The following is a 14,049-nucleotide window of genomic DNA, read 5'->3' on the forward strand; positions in this document are numbered from 1 at the left end:
GGAGATGTGGTTCGCATTACATATCATATAATCTGGTTCCGCCCCTCTGGAGACTCCTCATGCCATTGAGGGAGGAACGGGGGAGAAGGGAGGGTGTTATACCGAGTGTGTATGTGTTTGTGTGCATGTGAGCAAAATACCGATTTTAGACACAACACTGACGCGATCTGCTGCCGTTTTCAAGCTAGAATCAGCATGGGCTTTTGTCAACTCGAGACAAATTGCGAAGTGTCGCTGGCTTATGTCCACGCCTCGTGCATCATCGCCAGGCGACAGTTTTGCTGACAGGGTCTGAGTTCCCTTAAGATGTTTACAGTGACTGTCGTCGCCCTTCTGGAAAAAATAAGAGCAAAAATACCCAAGTCAAAACTTACTTATTACTGTGCGCCGCCATCTGATCGTATGGGAGAGCATTATAGCTAATTAAAAAACGAGCTCATCACTGATGATTCTGTGGTTTTTGGAGATTTGCAACAGAATAAAAAATAAAACAAAAAATAGACCAAAGTGGGAGCGCTTGAAATGGTGTGTGGTTTGAGAAAATTCCCGCATAATAGTAGGGAAATCTTTATTAAAGTATTTACAAGATCACTTTCTACTCAAATTCTTACAGCCGTCAAACGATTACAAACACTTTGTAAAGAATAGTTGATTAGTTGGTTTGTTAAAGTAATGCGGAGTTTCAATGACTGTGGTCTTCGACCCAAGAGTTTATGATATAAAAGTAAACAACAGAGGCTTATAGAATATTTCACTTTTGTCTCTGACACTCTTGACTTCAGATAATCACGTTAATTCTGAAACGAGTTCTGTAATGAATTAAGCAAATCATCTAAATAATTAGATGATGTTCTATCCAGTACATTGCCAGAAACTTTAAATGATACAAATTCATCTTGGAGAGCAAAATTATTTTAGCAGTTATTTATAGCATAGATGTCAATGACAACTGAAATCAAAGGCACGCAAACGGAAAACAAGCCTGCAAATAGAGAGGGAGAGAGAGGGAGAGAGGCTTACTTTTTCTTTCGGTATCATTTCCAAATTAGATGACCAAAATAGCTGATAATAGTCAGTTTCTGTCTCATTCAGTGCCTTTGCACATATGAATTGAAATATTGAACATTATTAAACTTGTAATAATTATAATTAGGAATATAAACACACTGCAAGGACAGAGATTGAAAATTCTATAACGACTTGCTTTTTAAAAACAAGGACAGTAACCCTGCGCTTAACGCTCGCAGCTAGACGTCTAAGGTCTATAGTATAATTCAGTATCGCCCGCAAGGAAGTGGGTTAGTCCTCTGTGCCACCTTCATCCTTTTTACCTGGACTTTGGGCCAGCATTTTGGTGTTGCCACCCCTTCCAAGCGCCCCCGCCCCCCACCCCCTGTTTCTCCTACAACAGAAGAAGGGCATTGTTCAAATTTTTCCTTTTTTTGTAAGATTTGAATTGACATTTGGCGCCATCCCACTGCCAATTTAGCCATAGGTCAAACAGAGGAGGTTTCCTAGCGTCACTGAGGAAAAGAAATGCCTTTCGCATTATAACTTACTGAATACGTTTTCAAAACCACTTGTACAGTGAATCCCATACAAGGCTATAGATAACTCTTTCTTGACTGAGTAAACAAAACCAATGGAGCATTTGCAAGTATGCAAACACTCAGTGCATAACATTGAAAGTAATGTGTTTATTTTGAACGAAAGTTGAAAATGTGCCTTATTATATCTTTTATTATCATATGTTATTCTTCGTTTTTATTTTCCATAATTTCTTTGTACCATTAAATATGATAAATAGCTGTGTACCTGAAACTAGTCACAAATACAAGGCTATAATTTTTATCAGTTCCTTTTGTAAGTGAGAAATAACGTTGTTAAGTTTTTGCAGCAATTGTCAGCCCCAGCAGCTGCAACATCCTGCTTTCTCCCAGTATGTGAGCAGTCTAAAACAGCAGACATGACAGACACTGTGTAACCATTCCCTTGCAGCAAGGCAACGAATTCTTTCAGTCGTCTCCACAAAATAAAATGCTCACGTGAGAAAATGAAATAAAAAGATGTAATGGAGAAGCAGAGGTGTACAGTTAGATATGAGTGTAGCTAATTTTTTCAACTGGTATGAGAACACAAGCCCAAGACTGCTGGATATCAGAGCAGAGACTGTGGAGCAACCCAAAGATTGAAGACTAACTATGTGGTAGCCACGGGACATGGGTCAAGTGAATTCGGAGCCTCTCAAAGGCAAATCCAGACTACTACTACTAACTGCTACTATTGCTGCTGCTGCTGCTGCTACTGTGATCACTGACATAATGCAATTGTCACAAGCAGTAACGGAGACACGAGCCAAGGTTATTCGTACCTAGACAATCATGCCAAAGCAAGCACCTGAATTTCAGTTCTGTTAGCTACATATTTTTTATTCATAATTTTATCCATTATCCATTACAAAGCGACTTAGGAGTCTCTCCGGCTGTCACAAGGCACTCACCCATTCCCTTTAGTCGACTCTCACTTTGAGGCTATCCAACTTCTTTAATTTTACTTTGCTTAAGTTTTCACCTCATCTTAAAACAAATTCTTCTGGTAAAGCCTATAAGAGTCTAGAAATGTGACTTAAAGGTCTCGTTGAGGTCACTTACAACAATAGCAAAGGTTATATATACAAGATTAAAGATGCCCCAACAAATTTTATACGCCTTCACCATAGTTTGCTACTGGTGCTTCACAAGATGTGGATCGTCCATACCTATCAGTACGGATGTCGTAACGTGATTAATATAAAATATGAAGCCCCTGTAAAGAAAGTTAGAAATGAGTGTACAGTGAGAACACGTAAAGCTGTTCGGAATTTTGGCTAACAGATTCTGTCGAAAGCTTTAGAAATATCAAAAGCAACAGCGGAAGTCTCGATGGTGATAGCTTGTGTGTTGTAGTAGTTTAAGCATTTTGTTCAAAAATTTTATAATCATGGTCATTTGAATTGAGTAATGGAGTAATTAAGTAATAAATGGAGTCTTCGTTCTGAGTCCAAAGATAAGACGTGCGACGAAATTCGTCCCCCTTATAATTCTCCCCATTTTTAGATGCTTTTGATTAATTTTTTTGTGCAGGTTTATTTAACCTTGCTAGTTTTAATTTAAGATATAATTCCTCTGGTATTTGCTTCACAGATGCTTATAACATTTACAGAGTGGTTTGGTTACATAATATATTATCCCCTGGAAACTTCAGGAAAAATTATCGAAGACCGAAAGCGTCTTATCTGTTAAAAAGGTCTTTAGAAGTAACTTGTATCTATAAATGTAAACACAGCCGTTCTTTCATATTATAATCTTTGACTAAAAGTCTCAGTGACTTGGCATTTTAACCCTTAAACTCTGGGTGGTCCACAGTTATGACTTTTAACCTTTGATGTACATGGAGGTTTTTCAAGAATGAACTATTTAGCTTAGAGTTTTCTAGTTGTTGTGTGTTTTTTTAATTATTGTAATTTTAGTCTGGCACAGAATAGAATTTTAAGTAGTTTTTTTAATTATTGTAATTTTAGTCTGGCACAGAATAGAATTTTAAGTAGGTAGAATAATTATTCTCCATGTGTTAAATTAAAAGGAAAGTTTGAAAGTATTAAATAACAGATTATGTTCTTTGTATATGTTCGGGTTTTTCTTGGAACTGTAAGTGATGAAAAAATATGAAACTAAACCTTAACAATTTAAGCTAAAGGATGAAAACTAGAATGACATGGTGTAAATTTTGAAGTGTGTTTAAAGTTGATAAATTTTTTCAGTTTTCTGCTTCATCTTTTCTTCCACCATGAAGCAACAGCCAATGTAATTTTATAATGACAGTGAAATTCATCGTTAGGTTTATCATTGCGGAGAGTGTAATCAAGACTAATGGAATTAAGGGGAATAATGTGATCTTTAAAAGGCAGGTAAAGTTTTCTCCTTTTAATCTTGACCATCTTCAAAAGGAGGTATTTAGCAAAGAAGTATGACTGTACCATGATTGATCTTTTCAGACACAATAACCATTATTTGGATACTGCTAAAGACCGTAAGTAATAAAACTAACAGACAAAGTCAATGTTACTTAACAAATTTCAGAATTTCATTAAAAATGTTTAACTCAGGCCGTTGTGTTACTTCTGAGGATGTGAAACTTATTGATTAACTTCCTCCTTAGCTTCATGAACGCTTAACGCAATTACCCTCGCAAATTTTTCACCCAGGGGCCGATGGGATGAGCGACTTGATGGACCACTTCACCCCACAATTGACGGTAACAAATAAAAACAAAGTTGGTGAGATAGAAAACGGAAGCAAACTCGGATGAAAGCAAATCGCCACTCTGTCAAATCGTTTCCCTGTGTCTTGAGGGATTTCTTACAAGCCTCTCAAAGTAGCTTGTAGTAATCTTTTCTCTGCTATAACATATTCATATATTTATTACCCTATTTTTCGAAGATAAACCATTCTAAGAAAATCACATTCACAGTGGCTTCATTTAAAGTCTCTCTCTCTCTCTCTCTCTCTCTCTCTCTCTCTCTCTCTCTCTCTCTCTCTCTCTCTCTCTCTGGTTTCATGTTTTTTTTTTCTAAATTCACTTATTTTTGTCAGTCTTTATTTTCTTTAGATAATTTTCAGCGTCACTTCATTTTAGTTAAAACTTCCAATACACAACTGGAAAGCTGCCCTGATTATGGCAGACAAACCACAGTATAGCTCAAGAAAGCTTATAAAGATTTAATTTCAATTTATCTGTTTTGTGGTGATATTTCTTTTAGTAGATGTTACAGAGTAATGAAATTCAGTTCTTATTTCTTTCACTTTTGGAGATTAATAAGAAGAGGGTAATGTACTCATGAAAAACATACAACAAAATATTCTGCGTGGGCTTATAAAAGGTTAAATATGCCGGCTATCCCCATATGCTATTTCCTTCTAAGCAACTTTTCCAGCTATACGCGTAAATTGTTCATTTTGTCATTATGCTATTGTACTATAGCAAAAGTTCTTTGGCATTTTTCAAGGTGATGAATTAAGAAATAAACAGGAATTCGGCCTTATGTGACTATTACAGTAAATTTTGAATGCTATTTGTCTTCACTAATCAACGAAATGATTTCCAACCATAGCCTCTTTACCCCGAAGCTGAAGCCAAGTAGACCATATAAGAAAACAGTCAGTTACAATGTGCACAGAATGTTGCATAACCCTGGAGGTATGGGGGAAATTGGGTTGTCATATTCATCGTTGGAATTTAATGGAAAAATTTTGGCCTCACCAAAGAGACTTTCAAGACACTTTTGAATCAAATCACATGTCCGATAGCATTGCTCATTCACCGATGGAGATTAATCTTGGTAAAGGAATAAACACATACACTACAGTATAATAAGTTTTTAAAAGCTATATACACTTTTATACGTAAAAGGATAAAATTCTACATTTTTATGAGCGTGAGGGAAAAATAAAAACATCAAAGTGCTCGACAGTAACAGCCATACTGCCCTAGGCTTTCAAAGTACGGTATACTGTCATTTAGCAGTCTTACTGCCAGTATGCATTGGTCTAATTGTCTCTTCATGCTGACTGGATTTCGGCAATAACGAGCGCTCAAGTTACAAAGTACTGAAAGTAAAGTACGCATCACAGCTTAGACTGAATAAGATGTGTCATTTTCTAAGCGCAGCCATTTATTTCCAGCCAGGGCAGAGAGGCAAACCCCAAGAAGCCGACGAAGCACCGAAAACAGGAAATGTAAATCTTGACCGTCTTTGAGAAAGCCGCCCCTCGACCGCTAATCCCCTCTCATCCACCATTATTCCTGTTTGGGTTTGGGTTGTAGCTTTCGAAGCTCTCTCTCTCTCTCTCTCTCTCTCTCTCTCTCTCTCTCTCTCTCTCTCTCTCTCTCTCTCTCTTTGTGACCACGTTTTTCCAAAGGGTTCTTCTTGGTTATATTCAGACCCATCGCTTTGTTTTATCTTAATCAGATTATCTCTCTCTCTCTCTCTCTCTCTCTCTGATCATGTTTTCCAAAGGGTTCTTCTCGGTTATATCCGGGCATGGGCCATCGCTTTGTTTTTAATTTTTACTCTCTCTCTCTCTCTCTCTCTCTCTCTCTCTCTCTCTCTCTCTCTCTCTCTCTCTCGCTCGCGCACACACACACACACACACACACACACACACACACACAAAATGCTTTAATTAATGTTCATAATTTTGCTATTATCTTAGAGTTGTCAAATTTTTTGTCTGATTCTATTATTTATATCACGTGTCTTCAGTATTTAAAAGTAAAATGAAACATTTGGAAATTCACGTTATGGATTCTCATACATTAAAGGAGAAACAGGCTGATAATGTGTAATGGAAGCTCAAGGATTGAGTGGTTATTTCAGTTTAAGTGGTTATTTTTAGTCCAATATCAACTTTAAAGAGGTTGACTTTTTTCATCGGGAAACGGGTCTAGTCGTTTTCTCGATGCCGGAATCAACCACGGTGACCATAGATTCTTATCTACCCATACACACACACACACACACACACACACACACACACACACACACACACTACATATGTGTGTGTATGACTGTATGTGTGTGTATATATATATATATATATATATATATATATATATATATATATATATATATATATATATATATATATATATGCACACACATATATACATACGCGTGCTTGACTTAATGACATTATGGATGCATCACAAAAACGATAGCTTATAGAAAGAAATTTCCCCCTTTATTTTTGCTTGTATGGCGTTTCAGATATAAATGATGCAATAGCTTTATCTCTTCATAGCATGGGCAAGGCATTTCTTACCATATTGATCACCATTCCGCTCTCTTAGTGGCAAAACTGCATGAAATTTCTCGTGCTACCAAGTCCTCAGTTTTTTCCTCATTTCTCTTAACTTTAACAGAACTTCCTTCTTGTCTTCTCTCCCGAGGGGATTGATACCTTATGGCCTAGCGGCTATTTTAAGGCGGATTGTTATCTCTTCCCCCACCCTCCTTGCCCCAACCCCTGAGGGTCTAAGAGTAGTTTTGTCAACCAGCGATTTATTGGTGTTTTTGACGTCTGTGGCGGTCATATTTCATACTCTTTTGTGTGAGTATGGGTCAGTTTCAATATATTGCTTGTTAATAAATATCATAATATGTATAGGAATTCTCACCATCATTGTATGTGGAAGTAATTTTGTAACGCCGACAATGAAGTTGCAACGATTCCCGGCATAATACTTGAAGATATTTATCAGGATGGAAAAGTGATGCGTACAGTATCATCAATTTGATTCATTGTGTGCGTGTAATAACGTAACCGCTTCTGTTCAAGAGGAAATGAACAGTGATTCTGAAAATTCACGACGTTATTAATAAAAGGGAGTGTTTACACCAATCTCACTGATTTGTTTTTTCTTTTCCTATTTTATATAAGTGCAAGGCCGACGTTACGAAGGTGGCTTCTTGGACAAGAAAGCATCTTAGGCAAATGAATGGAATGAATATTTCCAATTAATATTATTCTACAAGCATGCCGTCTTCCCCACCCTTGGGTGGCCACCAAGGTGGTTAGAATTATGCCAGGAGGTTAGATTTAATCTCTTTGGTGGCCACGGTATAATGACATTCTTGAATGTATAGAAACAGGAATAAACAGGGAACCTATATCTAGGTTATCATAAAGTTTCCCGGGGTGAATGACATCTATCTATACCTGGAGGTAAAAAAAAAAATCGCTGGTGTGTTCAAGGACATTGTTTTCCTGGAGAAGAAGAGTTAGGAGTACCTTATTTATTGCTGGGAATCATTATAATTATTGACTGAATGTAAAGGTATTAATTCATACAACTGTTGAAAAGGAAGGATTTGGAAGTTAAAAACTCTTGTATCTCTTCATAAAAATTTGGGGGTTAATATTAGTATGTATGGAACTCAACCATTTGCAAAATTTTGAAATCCCGATTACTGTATTTGTTGCTGAGACTGCATAAAAATTCAAAATGGTTTAGTCATGGTTTTAGCTTAGAGAGCTAGTTGGATCCTTCAGTAGTATAAGTTTTCTTACAGTTGCATCTAGATGACTGGTAGAGCTGAGAGAAAACAAAAAATTTTGCAGCAAATCACTCCTTGTACCCAAAGAAGGCGGGCTTCATCGTTTGAAACCGTCCTTTCTATTACAATTCATATTTTTAGTCCTATCTTACCAAGTGTCCTCCAAGAAAGAAATGTCGAGACTTCATCAAATGCATGTGGGGTTTTCGTTGGCAGTGGGCATGCTTTTCAGACATGTTTCTCTAATTCCATCATGACCCTAGTGTGCATATGTCTAGGATGTGGGCAAACTTTCCCAGTTACTTTTCTAAGGTTATGAATAAGAATGACCATCATTTTTCAGGAAGGCCCAAAGAATTCTGTAGATTTCTTTGTTAGGTGTTACTTCTCAGAGGCTCCCTCTCTTCTGCTTGAAATTTCTTCACAGAGGCATTACTAATTAACTTGGGATTATACTAATTGCATCTGAGAAACCAGAAAAGTGGTCACAGACTGGCTAATTGCCAGAACAGTTTTCTTGGAGTTAAACATTTATGTTACACTGCAAGTACAGTGATTCATTATAGGGCAAGATTAGTAAGGTCACTGATTCTCAGTTATATACATTTTGTAATCGCACTTTTTTTAATATTGCGAAAGACCCTCTTGAGCAACTCACATTCTGAGGGCCATGAAAGTTTCCACCTGATTTTTTTAGGCATCCATTTTGATCTGTAAACTAAAATCTCATGCAAAGGAATCTTGGTCATCTCACATTCCCTATTAAGGATCTCCTCACCTTTGCAAAAAATGGTAATTCTCAGTTTCTTTCCTATCTTTATGAAGCAAATGATCGGGAAGTTTTTCCACAAACTAGATTTCAAGGAAACTGCCTACTTAGTTATCCTGATAATTTCAATAAATCTTGGTTTCCTTGACTTTCCAATTTGAGTTAAGCTAAGTTCCACAGCTGATGAAGCAGCACCTTTGACTCTTGAAATTAACTTTTTCTCTTGACCTATTTACTGAGTTCTTAAATACTTTAACTGAACTTGAGAAATCTTAGACCTTTAACCAAGCGAATTAGCTTCCTTGGGTTTTGGTAAATTCAGTTAAACTATGTCAACCCCTTTTAGGGGTCTATTTTCACTCGTAAGACATTTCTTTGTCGTATTAAGTGTAAAAGGACTACCATGCAAGAATCTTTGTCTTTGCACATCACCTGCAATGTAGCAGCATTAGATATTCAGTCCCTCTGTCCCAGAATGAGGAAGATCTGGTCAGAATTGTTGATGATCTCCAAAACCTACTTTCAGGCATAACGACTCAGTTCCATAACATCCTGGAAGCCACTGCTCCAAAATCCTTTTTTCAGGCAATGGGTATAACTCATTTTGATAAAAGTGTGTTCCTTCACTTGAAGGTGCCTCCTTCATTATACCTGAAGGATGAATGATCTCTCCCAGTTGGAATTTCCTCTGAAAAAGCTCTCTAATTTCCTCCCTTTACTTTTTCTCCTTTCATTCTCAGTGCATTAACTTCATAAGCACTTGCAGCCAACCGTTCTTCCTTTGACCTACTTGATATTTCCTACTTTTGCATAGCTCTTGCAATTGCACCTTTTTGACATAGTGTTTCCAGCAAATTTAGGCCAGTATTTATTATTCCAACCCTTACATACTAATCTCAGAAGTAATTTTCCGCGAAAGCTGACCTGCACAAAGTCCAAAAATAAGACTTTAAACCTAGGAAATATTTGTTCATTTTAACGGGATAAGCCCACTTCAGGGAGGAAATCACTGTCTTTCAGAAATTATCTGTTCCTATTTTATTTTATTATTTTTTTTATACCGTAACTACAGTGTCAACAATTTATCTCTACAGCTTCCATCTTCTTTGTTCCATTCACATTCAACATTCACTCTTCATTTCTGTGCAGGAGAATTGCTTTAATGATACATTTTTCTCCTGATCTTTTGCATGCATCCTGCAACTTTTGTTTTAGCTACTTTGTGCCACATCTCACTCATCCTGCCATCATCCAAGATTCTACTGCTTCCATTCTATTACCGTCCATACTAACATTCGCTGCTTCATCTTCCTGGTTCCGATTTACCCTCATAACCTTAATCTTTCTCATGTTTACTCTCAACTTTCTCCTCTTCAGTTTCTCGTCAGTATCCCTAGTCATTGCTGTATCGTCCGCACGCATCAACTATTCCTCACTCCATTCATGACCTTCTTCTTGTCTCACAATTTTCCACCTACATCTGCTGTCCTTTCTCTGACTTCTCGCATTACTCCATCAGTGAAGATGTTAAACAGCCAAGAAGACATCACACACCATTGCTATTTTTACACCAAACCAGTCACTTTCACACCTGTAAACTAACACATGGTTAATTACATTATTTACATATAAAACCTTTAACTGCTTTTGTTAATTTACTCTCATATATATATATATATATATATATATATATATATATATATATATATATATATATATATATATATATATAATTATGCTTGTATATGCAGATTTTATGTAAGTGCATTCCCAGATGCTGACAGTGCCATAATTATAAATGAAAGTTTCAGTATCTCCTTAAATGCATACTTGAACCGTTTAAATAGTCGTAAAAGTTGGTATCACTCATATAACTCTTAATCGTTATGATCTGATGAATGAGTATGTGTCAATGATTTGACCTTTCTTTGCAACATTCGAAACAAGGAATTCGGTAATTTTATACACACACACATGAATGCATCAGCCTATTTGTGTTCCTTTTAACTCCACGTATTACTAATACCATCCCTAGATGCCTCAGTTCATCATATTAATAGTGAAAAAAACCTCTATCGACTTGTACGTGGGGGTGGGGTAGAGGTGTGGTAGGCCAGGATGTCACCATTACTCCCTTATTATCCAATTGTGGCAATCACTGCGCCCTCCGCAGCCTCTGCTACAGCTGCTCCCTTAGGTTCCTGTAAACTCCTCGGACACGTTCCCCTCCGTCCTACCTAAGACCTCTGTTCCCTTCGTGACAGACTCCTACAGGAGGTCAGACGATTTGTCATGCCGTGTTTATGAATATGTCTGAACATATTCGTAAACACGGTTAACACTAAAGGTGCGTCATTTTACAACTTAACTCCTTTACTGTCACACCTTCGGTATTTTTACGCTTTCCACTACGAGAGAGAGAGAGAGAGAGAGAGAGAGAGAGAGAGATCATTCTCTCCATTCCGGCTTATTAGCCAGCGGAGTCATAAGACAGCCAGTACAAATGACGAAGCTAGTGTTGTTAGTAGTGACAATTATATTTGTTAAGAAGAAATTAATGTTACTAATAGTATTAAAATCGTAAATTGTACCTTTAGCAATCTAAGTATAAATGCTCTTGAATATATCCAGGTTTCCTCACCGTTTCAGTTCCTTGAGCTGCTCGCTAAATAATCTGGTTGTGTGCTCGTTTCTTTGCTGCATTTCTCCGTTTCTGTTTCATATTTTGATGCCACTTCCATTCTCGTTTTGTTTTCCTTATAAGTCTTAGTCGAATTATCTTATATTTGCATTTGTTTACTTATTTCACGCTTTCATATTTTGAGTTTTATATCCTTTATATCATTACCATTTCTCCACTGATAGTGTATCAATAAGGGAACGCACGTACGATCGTCAGCAAGAACACTTATTCTTGATATTTTCATTATCAGTTCCGTTTTTTATGATTGGTTTTCCTCCTTTTTGCTCTCTTCATGTTTTCCTATTCTGCAAAGTTTGGTCCTTGAGAGTGCGCAAATTCACTGGTTCCGTTGCAGAGGCAAGGTCTCAGCCCTACGACCTAACCTAACCTCATCAGCCATGTTTTTGGACCCATTTTAATGTAAAACAAGAAAGTTTTTTTTTTAAATTAACAAGAAAGAAAATTTTGTTTAACATCTTGATTTTGTACCACATCGACGTGAGATATCTGAAAGGCCTACTTATAGTCTAGACTCTAGACATGGGGAAAAAAAGTGAATGATTTCAAATTTTCTCAGATGTGACTTAACTTAAAACTAAGATATCTTTCATTTTCTAATCGGTTTTTACTATTTTGTCAAATTATAACAGGATATTTTCAAGTCAAAATTAGACGGTTTTATATATGGTATGGCAAACCAGTTGAAAGTAAAAAATGATAAATGTTTTTTCCGTATTTTAAATACATTTTCAGATGAAATGTATATTCACTTAAATCAGGCCATAGATTGAGAGGTGCATTATGTGTTTAAACCAAAAACTTTGTCAGCTATTCTATGCATACAGTTTAGGGAGCTCTAGTTGAGTAAAACTGATATAAAAAGTAGTGGGAAACTTTTAACAGCAGGTAAGACTAAAGAAATTTTATTTTAAGCAGTTATTTATCCGAAATGTAGTCCATCTTTTGAACTTAATTTGGCCTTGCACCACCGTAGACTTTTGAATATACCAGTAGGCCACAATGCAATAAAACATGTCGTAAACACACGTGGGTAACTCATTACACACATCACAAACAGGTTGAACACGAATCAACGACTTGTTGGTAGTCCTAACTAGTGCTTTAGACAATCATCCAACATTTGCCAAAAATTCGTTCTCCACTTGAGGCCATTTATAATATGTTCGTGGCTTACAAACCATAAGTTGCCGATTTGTGTTTCTTCCGTTTTACTGTAAATGTGGACACGCCCTCATACTGGCCAGAGACCATTGTTCACAAATCTTGAGTTGTACTGTATATTTATAGTCTGTGTGCTCTGGCCTTCCAAAGTCTTTGGCTTGAGTTCCCTTGCTTGAATGGAAACTCAGACACTTTTTCAACCTCCTTTTTTTTATTTCTTTCAACGGTTTAACATACCTTTTTTACGGTTACATCCCATGTATCCATTTTTATATTTTTATTAATATTATAAATTTGAATTGTTTTAGTGTTTAGGAATGTATGTATCTTATATATATACTGTATAAATATATATATATATATATATATATATATATATATATATATATATATATATATATATATATATATGTGTGTGTGTGTGTGTGTATATATACATACATAATACCGTACATATTTAACATCAAGCCATTTCTCCCAACAGACTGTCGAATGGTGGGTGAACTTCCCACGCAGAAAACTTCTATTATACTTTATAGTTGCTTCAGACACCCACACGAATCGCTTACCAGAATCATGTCGAACTCTACACACACACACACACACACACACACACACACACACACACACACACACACACACACACTCTTCATCGGTCACCTGTATCCTGCACACGCTCTCTGACCTCTGGACGCTAGGGTACTCCTTTTCAGTACCTCTGATATTCCATATGTTCACTCCTTTCTGTTGCTTCTGTTCACCCTTCCTTCTAATATTTCTGAATTGTAATACTCTTCTCATCCCCTTGCCTGCCTTTCGAGGGGACACGTGTTCCAGCTCCTCAGTGAGGACCCGAAGATAGACATGCACCATTAATTAAATACCCATTGTACACCCATACCATAGACCTACATAGTAAATTATGTTTCTGGTAGTGAGACGACCGTGGTAGTCACAACCAGGTTTGAAAAAAGGCATGGGGTAGGCTACTGGTGACCTTATCCGAGTGTGTGTGTGTATATATATATATATATATATATATATATATATATATATATATATATATATATATATATATATATATATATATATATTGAGTGTGTGTATCTTTGCACTATCAGTAGCCGCAGTGACCTCTTAACTTTTCGATTTCTTCATAATTTTTTAATGCACTTATTATCCAGGTGAGAAATAACTAGGGATACAGTACTTTGGTCTTCCACAGACGGATTCGGACCGTGAGAGTAAGGCTACCGCTTAATCCACAGTGTTTCCAAGAAGGGTTGGCATATTTTATTATAGTTTCTTCATACGTGCATC

At 36.7% G+C, this 14,049-nt stretch overlaps 1 long non-coding RNA gene across 1 annotated transcript in view; it reads left to right on the forward strand.

Annotated features, from left to right (window-relative positions):
- The window catches only part of LOC136848765 (uncharacterized), a 205,695-nt gene that overhangs the window by 124,819 nt on the left and 66,827 nt on the right, over window positions 1-14,049 (forward strand). The window lies entirely within an intron of this gene.

Source organism: Macrobrachium rosenbergii, chromosome 19 (assembly GCF_040412425.1).
Source record: "Macrobrachium rosenbergii isolate ZJJX-2024 chromosome 19, ASM4041242v1, whole genome shotgun sequence".
Lineage (NCBI taxonomy): Eukaryota > Metazoa > Arthropoda > Malacostraca > Decapoda > Palaemonidae > Macrobrachium > Macrobrachium rosenbergii.